The following is an 8538-nucleotide window of genomic DNA, read 5'->3' as shown; positions in this document are numbered from 1 at the left end:
GCAGAGCCAGGATGATTTTGTACCATTGTGTTTTATTCACCACCAGAACCAGGAACCTGTGGACATTTGCTGCCTTAGATAAATCTGATCTTTAGTAATGAAATGTCTTAATTCAATAAAATGTCATCAAATGTTTATTTGTAATTTCTACATTTTGTCTCTTATTTTCCCTTTGTCTGGCTTTCCCAATTTGAGTCTTTCTGAGTTAGCAGGTGGTGCATTTCTTGGCAAGACACTATAGCCCTATCCTGAAATGCAACCCCAGAGTTATGGGCCGGACAAAAAGGGAAGACAAATATGGTCAAAAATCTTAAAATCCAATCCAAAACATGCCCGTAGAGGGGACTCTGATGAGCAGACCAGACCTAGTTTGGGGCATGTAGGGCCTTTCTAGGCAGAGTTATGGGCCGGACAAAAAGGGAAGAGAAATATGGTCAAATTTTTATAAATCCAATCCAAAACACGCCCAAAGAGGGGACTCTGATGACCAGACCAGACCTAGTTTGGGGCATGTAGGGCCTTTCTAGGCAGAGTTATGGGCCGGACAAAAAGGGAAGAGAAATATGGTCGAAAATCTTAAAATCCAATCCAAAACAAGCCCGTAGAGGGGACTCTGATGAGCAGACCAGACCTAGTTTGGGGCATGTAGGGCCTTTCTAGGCAGAGTTATGGGCCGGACAAAAAGGGAAGAGAAATATGGTCGAAAATCTTAAAATCCAATCCAAAACACGTCCGTAGAGGGGACTCTGATGAGCAGACCAGACCAAGTTTGGGGCATGTAGGGCCTTTCTAGGCAGAGTTATGGGCCGGACAAAAAGGGAAGACAAATATGGTCATTTTTTTTTCAAATCCAATCCAAAACACGCCCGTAGAGGGAACTCTGATGAGCAGACCAGACCAAGTTTGGGGCATGTAGGGCCTTTCTAGGCAGAGTTATGGGCCGGACAAAAAGGGAAGAGAAATATGGTCGAAAATCTTAAAATCCAATCCAAAACACGCCCGTAGAGGGGACTCTGATGAGCAGACCAGACCAAGTTTGGGGCATGTAGGGCCTTTCTAGGCAGAGTTATGGGCCGGACAAAAAGGGAAGAGAAATATGGTCGAAAATCTTAAAATCCAATCCAAAACACGCCCGTAGAGGGGACTCTGATGAGCAGACCAGACCAAGTTTGGGGCATGTAGGGCCTTTCTAGGCAGAGTTATGGGCCGGACAAAAAGGGAAGAGAAATATGGTCGAAAATCTTAAAATCCAATCCAAAACACGCCCGTAGAGGGGACTCTGATGAGCAGACCAGACCAAGTTTGGGGCATATAGGCCCTTTCTAGGCAGAGTTATGGGCCGGACAAAAAGGGAAGAAAAATATGGTCAAATTTTTAAAAATCCAATCCAAAGCACGCCCGTAGAGGGGACTCTGATGAGCAGACCAGACCTAGTTTGGGGCATGTAGGGCCTTTCTAGGCAGAGTTATGGGCCGGACAAAAAGGGAAGAAAAATATGGTCAAATTTTAAATAATCCAATCCAAAACACGCCCGTAGAGGGGACTCTGATGAGCAGACCAGACCTAGTTTGGGGCATGTAGGCCCTTTCTAGGCAGGGTTATGGGCCGGACAAAAAGGGAAGAAAAATATGGTCAAATTTTTAAAAATCCAATCCAAAACACGCCCGTAGAGGGGACTCTGATGACCAGACCAGACCTAGTTTGGGGCATGTAGGGCCTTTCTAGGCAGAGTTATGGGCCGGACAAAAAGGGAAGAGAAATATGGTCGAAAATCTTAAAATCCAATCCAAAACACGCCCGTAGAGGGGACTCTGATGAGCAGACCAGACCTAGTTTGGGGCATGTAGGGCCTTTCTAGGCAGAGTTATGGGCCGGACAAAAAGGGAAGACAAATATGGTCAATTTAAAACAAAATCCAATCCAAAACACGCCCGTAGAGGGGACTCTGATGAGCAGACCAGACCAAGTTTGGGGCATGTAGGGCCTTTCTAGGCAGAGTTATGGGCCGGACAAAAATGGAAGAGAAATATGGTCGAAAATCTTAAAATCCAATCCAAAACACGCCCGTAGAGGGGACTCTGATGAGCAGACCTGACCTAGTTTGGGGCATGTAGGGCCTTTCTAGGCAGAGTTATGGGCCGGACAAAAAGGGAAGACAAATATGGTCAATTTAAAACAAAATCCAATCCAAAACACGCCCGTAGAGGGGACTCTGATGAGCAGACCAGACCAAGTTTGGGGCATGTAGGGCCTTTCTAGGCAGAGTTATGGGCCGGACAAAAAGGGAAGAGAAATATGGTCGAAAATCTTAAAATCCAATCCAAAACACGCCCGTAGAGGGGACTCTGATGAGCAGACCAGACCAAGTTTGGGGCATGTAGGGCCTTTCTAGGCAGAGTTATGGGCCGGACAAAAAGGGAAGAGAAATATGGTCGAAAATCTTAAAATCCAATCCAAAACACGCCCGTAGAGGGGACTCTGATGAGCAGACCAGACCAAGTTTGGGGCATGTAGGGCCTTTCTAGGCAGAGTTATGGGCCGGACAAAAAGGGAAGAGAAATATGGTCGAAAATCTTAAAATCCAATCCAAAACACGCCCGTAGAGGGGACTCTGATGAGCAGACCAGACCTAGTTTGGGGCATGTAGGGCCTTTCTAGGCAGAGTTATGGGCCGGACAAAAAGGGAAGAGAAATATGGTCAAATTTTTAAAAATCCAATCCAAAACACGCCCGTAGAGGGGACTCTGATGACCAGACCAGACCTAGTTTGGGGCATGTAGGGCCTTTCTAGGCAGAGTTATGGGCCGGACAAAAAGGGAAGAGAAATATGGTCGAAAATCTTAAAATCCAATCCAAAACAAGCCCGTAGAGGGGACTCTGATGAGCAGACCAGACCTAGTTTGGGGCATGTAGGGCCTTTCTAGGCAGAGTTATGGGCCGGACAAAAAGGGAAGAGAAATATGGTCGAAAATCTTAAAATCCAATCCAAAACACGCCCGTAGAGGGGACTCTGATGAGCAGACCAGACCAAGTTTGGGGCATGTAGGGCCTTTCTAGGCAGAGTTATGGGCCGGACAAAAAGGGAAGAAAAATATGGTCAAATTTTAAAAAATCCAATTCAAAACACGCCCGTAGAGGGGACTCTGATGAGCAGACCAGACCAAGTTTGGGGCATGTAGGGCCTTTCTAGGCAGAGTTATGGGCCGGACAAAAAGGGAAGACAAATATGGTCAATTTAAAACAAAATCCAATCCAAAACATGCCCGTAGAGGGGACTCTGATGAGCAGACCAGACCAAGTTTGGGGCATGTAGGGCCTTTCTAGGCAGAGTTATGGGCCGGACAAAAAGGGAAGAGAAATATGGTCGAAAATCTTAAAATCCAATCCAAAACACGCCCGTAGAGGGGACTCTGATGAGCAGACCAGACCAAGTTTGGGGCATATAGGCCCTTTCTAGGCAGAGTTATGGGCCGGACAAAAAGGGAAGAAAAATATGGTCAAATTTTTCAAAATCCAATCCAAAGCACGTCCGTAGAGGGGACTCTGATGAGCAGACCAGACCAAGTTTGGGGCATGTAGGGCCTTTCTAGGCAGAGTTATGGGCCGGACAAAAAGGGAAGAGAAATATGGTCGAAAATCTTAAAATCCAATCCAAAACACGCCCGTAGAGGGGACTCTGATGAGCAGACCAGACCTAGTTTGGGGCATGTAGGGCCTTTCTAGGCAGAGTTATGGGCCGGACAAAAAGGGAAGAGAAATATGTTCGAAAATCTTAAAATCCAATCCAAAACATGCCCGTAGAGGGGACTCTGATGAGCAGACCAGACCAAGTTTGGGGCATGTAGGGCCTTTCTAGGCAGAGTTATGGGCCGGACAAAAAGGGAAGACAAATATGGTCGAAAATCTTAAAATCCAATCCAAAACACGCCCGTAGAGGGGACTCTGATGAGCAGACCAGACCAAGTTTGGGGCATGTAGGGCCTTTCTAGGCAGAGTTATGGGCCGGACAAAAAGGGAAGAGAAATATGGTCGAAAATCTTAAAATCCAATCCAAAACACGCCCGTAGAGGGGACTCTGATGAGCAGACCAGACCAAGTTTGGGGCATGTAGGGCCTTTCTAGGCAGAGTTATGGGCCGGACAAAAAGGGAAGAAAAATATGGTCGAAAATCTTAAAATCCAATCCAAAACACGCCCGTAGAGGGGACTCTGATGAGCAGACCAGACCAAGTTTGGGGCATGTAGGGCCTTTCTAGGCAGAGTTATGGGCCGGACAAAAAGGGAAGAGAAATATGGTCGAAAATCTTAAAATCCAATCCAAAACACGCCCGTAGAGGGGACTCTGATGAGCAGACCAGACCAAGTTTGGGGCATGTAGGGCCTTTCTAGGCAGAGTTATGGGCCGGACAAAAAGGGAAGAGAAATATGGTCGAAAATCTTAAAATCCAATCCAAAACACGCCCGTAGAGGGGACTCTGATGAGCAGACCAGACCAAGTTTGGGGCATATAGGCCCTTTCTAGGCAGAGTTATGGGCCGGACAAAAAGGGAAGAAAAATATGGTCAAATTTTTAAAAATCCAATCCAAAGCACGCCCGTAGAGGGGACTCTGATGAGCAGACCAGACCTAGTTTGGGGCATGTAGGCCCTTTCTAGGCAGGGTTATGGGCCGGACAAAAAGGGAAGAAAAATATGGTCAAATTTTTAAAAATCCAATCCAAAACACGCCCGTAGAGGGGACTCTGATGACCAGACCAGACCTAGTTTGGGGCATGTAGGGCCTTTCTAGGCAGAGTTATGGGCCGGACAAAAAGGGAAGAGAAATATGGTCGAAAATCTTAAAATCCAATCCAAAACACGCCCGTAGAGGGAACTCTGATGAGCAGACCAGACCTAGTTTGGGGCATGTAGGGCCTTTCTAGGCAGAGTTATGGGCCGGACAAAAAGGGAAGACAAATATGGTCAATTTAAAACAAAATCCAATCCAAAACACGCCCGTAGAGGGGACTCTGATGAGCAGACCAGACCAAGTTTGGGGCATGTAGGGCCTTTCTAGGCAGAGTTATGGGCCGGACAAAAAGGGAAGAGAAATATGTTCGAAAATCTTAAAATCCAATCCAAAACACGCCCGTAGAGGGGACTCTGATGAGCAGACCTGACCTAGTTTGGGGCATGTAGGGCCTTTCTAGGCAGAGTTATGGGCCGGACAAAAAGGGAAGACAAATATGGTCAATTTAAAACAAAATCCAATCCAAAACACGCCCGTAGAGGGGACTCTGATGAGCAGACCAGACCAAGTTTGGGGCATGTAGGGCCTTTCTAGGCAGAGTTATGGGCCGGACAAAAAGGGAAGAGAAATATGGTCGAAAATCTTAAAATCCAATCCAAAACACGCCCGTAGAGGGGACTCTGATGAGCAGACCAGACCTAGTTTGGGGCATGTAGGGCCTTTCTAGGCAGAGTTATGGGCCGGACAAAAAGGGAAGAGAAATATGGTCGAAAATCTTAAAATCCAATCCAAAACAAGCCCGTAGAGGGGACTCTGATGAGCAGACCAGACCTAGTTTGGGGCATGTAGGGCCTTTCTAGGCAGAGTTATGGGCCGGACAAAAAGGGAAGAGAAATATGGTCGAAAATCTTAAAATCCAATCCAAAACACGCCCGTAGAGGGGACTCTGATGAGCAGACCAGACCAAGTTTGGGGCATATAGGCCCTTTCTAGGCAGAGTTATGGGCCGGACAAAAAGGGAAGAGAAATATGGTCGAAAATCTTAAAATCCAATCCAAAACATGCCCGTAGAGGGGACTCTGATGAGCAGACCAGACCAAGTTTGGGGCATGTAGGGCCTTTCTAGGCAGAGTTATGGGCCGGACAAAAAGGGAAGACAAATATGGTCGAAAATCTTAAAATCCAATCCAAAACACGCCCGTAGAGGGGACTCTGATGAGCAGACCAGACCAAGTTTGGGGCATGTAGGGCCTTTCTAGGCAGAGTTATGGGCCGGACAAAAAGGGAAGACAAATATGGTCAATTTAAAACAAAATCCAATCCAAAACATGCCCGTAGAGGGGACTCTGATGAGCAGACCAGACCAAGTTTGGGGCATGTAGGGCCTTTCTAGGCAGAGTTATGGGCCGGACAAAAAGGGAAGACAAATATGGTCAATTTAAAACAAAATCCAATCCAAAACACGCCCGTAGAGGGGACTCTGATGAGCAGACCAGACCAAGTTTGGGGCATGTAGGGCCTTTCTAGGCAGAGTTATGAGCCGGACAAAAAGGGAAGAGAAATATGGTCGAAAATCTTAAAATCCAATCCAAAACACGCCCGTAGAGGGGACTCTGATGAGCAGACCAGACCAAGTTTGGGGCATGTAGGGCCTTTCTAGGCAGAGTTATGGGCCGGACAAAAAGGGAAGAGAAATATGGTCGAAAATCTTAAAATCCAATCCAAAACACGCCCGTAGAGGGGACTCTGATGAGCAGACCAGACCTAGTTTGGGGCATGTAGGGCCTTTCTAGGCAGAGTTATGGGCCGGACAAAAAGGGAAGAGAAATATGGTAGAAAATCTTAAAATCCAATCCAAAACAAGCCCGTAGAGGGGACTCTGATGAGCAGACCAGACCTAGTTTGGGGCATGTAGGGCCTTTCTAGGCAGAGTTATGGGCCGGACAAAAAGGGAAGAGAAATATGGTCGAAAATCTTAAAATCCAATCCAAAACACGCCCGTAGAGGGGACTCTGATGAGCAGACCAGACCAAGTTTGGGGCATGTAGGGCCTTTCTAGGCAGAGTTATGGGCCGGACAAAAAGGGAAGAGAAATATGGTCAAATTTTAAAAAATCCAATTCAAAACACGCCCGTAGAGGGGACTCTGATGACCAGACCAGACCTAGTTTGGGGCATGTAGGGCCTTTCTAGGCAGAGTTATGGGCCGGACAAAAAGGGAAGAGAAATATGGTCGAAAATCTTAAAATCCAATCCAAAACACGCCCGTAGAGGGAACTCTGATGAGCAGACCAGACCTAGTTTGGGGCATGTAGGGCCTTTCTAGGCAGAGTTATGGGCCGGACAAAAAGGGAAGACAAATATGGTCAATTTAAAACAAAATCCAATCCAAAACATGCCCGTAGAGGGGACTCTGATGAGCAGACCAGACCAAGTTTGGGGCATGTAGGGCCTTTCTAGGAAGAGTTATGGGCCGGACAAAAAGGGAAGAGAAATATGGTCGAAAATCTTAAAATCCAATCCAAAACACGCCCGTAGAGGGGACTCTGATGAGCAGACCAGACCAAGTTTGGGGCATATAGGCCCTTTCTAGGCAGAGTTATGGGCCGGACAAAAAGGGAAGAAAAATATGGTCAAATTTTTAAAAATCCAATCCAAAGCACGTCCGTAGAGGGGACTCTGATGAGCAGACCAGACCAAGTTTGGGGCATGTAGGGCCTTTCTAGGCAGAGTTATGGGCCGGACAAAAAGGGAAGAGAAATATGGTCGAAAATCTTAAAATCCAATCCAAAACATGCCCGTAGAGGGGACTCTGATGAGCAGACCAAGTTTGGGGCATGTAGGGCCTTTCTAGGCAGAGTTATGGGCCGGACAAAAAGGGAAGACAAATATGGTCGAAAATCTTAAAATCCAATCCAAAACACGCCCGTAGAGGGGACTCTGATGAGCAGACCAGACCAAGTTTGGGGCATGTAGGGCCTTTCTAGGCAGAGTTATGGGCCGGACAAAAAGGGAAGACAAATATGGTCAATTTAAAACAAAATCCAATCCAAAACATGCCCGTAGAGGGGACTCTGATGAGCAGACCAGACCAAGTTTGGGGCATGTAGGGCCTTTCTAGGCAGAGTTATGGGCCGGACAAAAAGGGAAGACAAATATGGTCAATTTAAAACAAAATCCAATCCAAAACGTGCCCGTAGAGGGGACTCTGATGAGCAGACCAGACCAAGTTTGGGGCATGTAGGGCCTTTCTAGGCAGAGTTATGGGCCGGACAAAAAGGGAAGACAAATATGGTCAATTTAAAACAAAATCCAATCCAAAACACGCCCGTAGAGGGGACTCTGATGAGCAGACCAGACCAAGTTTGGGGCATATAGGCCCTTTCTAGGCAGAGTTATGGGCCGGACAAAAAGGGAAGAAAAATATGGTCAAATTTTTAAAAATCCAATCCAAAGCACGTCCGTAGAGGGGACTCTGATGAGCAGACCAGACCAAGTTTGGGGCATGTAGGGCCTTTCTAGGCAGAGTTATGGGCCGGACAAAAAGGGAAGAGAAATATGGTCGAAAATCTTAAAATCCAATCCAAAACACGCCCGTAGAGGGGACTCTGATGAGCAGACCAGACCTAGTTTGGGGCATGTAGGGCCTTTCTAGGCAGAGTTATGGGCCGGAAAAAAAGGGAAGACAAATATGGTCAATTTAAAACAAAATCCAATCCAAAACATGCCCGTAGAGGGGACTCTGATGAGCAGACCAGACCTAGTTTGGGGCATGTAGGGCCTTTCTAGGCAGAGTTATGGGCCGGACAAAA

This window comes from Osmerus mordax, chromosome 26 (assembly GCF_038355195.1).
Source record: "Osmerus mordax isolate fOsmMor3 chromosome 26, fOsmMor3.pri, whole genome shotgun sequence".
Lineage (NCBI taxonomy): Eukaryota > Metazoa > Chordata > Actinopteri > Osmeriformes > Osmeridae > Osmerus > Osmerus mordax.
The sequence above is the reverse complement of the archived record's forward strand: the minus strand, read 5'-3'. Positions refer to the sequence as shown.